This window comes from Penaeus chinensis, chromosome 12, assembly GCF_019202785.1.
Source record: "Penaeus chinensis breed Huanghai No. 1 chromosome 12, ASM1920278v2, whole genome shotgun sequence".
NCBI lineage: Eukaryota > Metazoa > Arthropoda > Malacostraca > Decapoda > Penaeidae > Penaeus > Penaeus chinensis.
Genome location: NC_061830.1, coordinates 40,514,892 through 40,516,117, shown reverse-complemented (window position 1 = coordinate 40,516,117; position 1,226 = coordinate 40,514,892).

Below are 1,226 nucleotides of genomic sequence, written 5' to 3'. Positions count from 1 at the left end.
TGTGTGTGTGTGTGTGTGTGTGTGTGTGTGTGTGTGTGTGTGTGTGTGTGTGTGTGTGTGTGAACTAAATTTTAATACTTTTAAGTATTTTATCAATCTAGCAAGACAGTATATATCTCTATAACACTTAATGATATCTCTTCAGCAAGTATTAATTTTCTGTGAGGGAACAACAGAATTTGGGCACTACAATATCATTATTTAGCAGTAAAATTGTCGGATGCTGTTAGGCATTAAAGGAAAGATTATATATTACTAATATAATTTACCTAATTAAAATCAAAGTATTTTCTATTTTCTAATAAACTGGCAAAAAATGGTGTTGTAAACTACTAAAATGTGCAAACTGATTATAAAGTCATATTTTTTTCTGATCCACTACATATAAAAGTGGACTAAGGTTATTTATTTTTTTCTCAAATATGTATAAAATAAAAGAAAAAAAGGAATAAGCTATGTTTATAAAATTTACAATAATATCATCACCTCATATAACTAATGAAGTAAAGCTCCTTTCAAAGTCCTTTCCTATTTGCCTCATTCTATTTCTCTTGTTATACTTATAGATAATTTCTTCTAATATTTCATTACTCTTTCATTGTTTATGACATACTTTACTGTAATTTACCATAACACTTTCTAAAATAACCATTCAAAAGATATTTTCTTCTAATATATTCCTTCATTGCTTACCATAAAACCTCCAGTAAGTTATCATAACACATTCCACATTGCAATATCTTGTTGCATAAGGCCTTCCATCGTCATCATTCTTTATGGAGGGATGGGAGTTCAAACGAAGGTGGTTATATCTGTCTCTCTCTTAAAGTTCTAAAGCTCGGATCTTCTACTTTGCCTTGTGATGGTGTGGAAGAATCAAACACAACTTCTGTATGTAACAATAAAACTTTATTAGGGCCAACAAAAATTAAATCAACACTTCTGTAAATCAGAAAATACAGTAAATGTATGTGCTTTCCTATTATTCTTATCTATGGTATGATTATCAAGAATTTGACATATGGCTTAATGTAAAATATTTAACAAAGTATAATAAATCATAATAATAAAATATAACATATTGATAATTTCTAACGAAAGACCCCATGCAATGAATAATACTATCGAACACTCTAACCAATATTTCACAATACTGGAACTAATCTCCATCAATGCAAGACGATTAAAACCCCAAAGTAAGCAAATTCCATTTCTGTACATAAAAA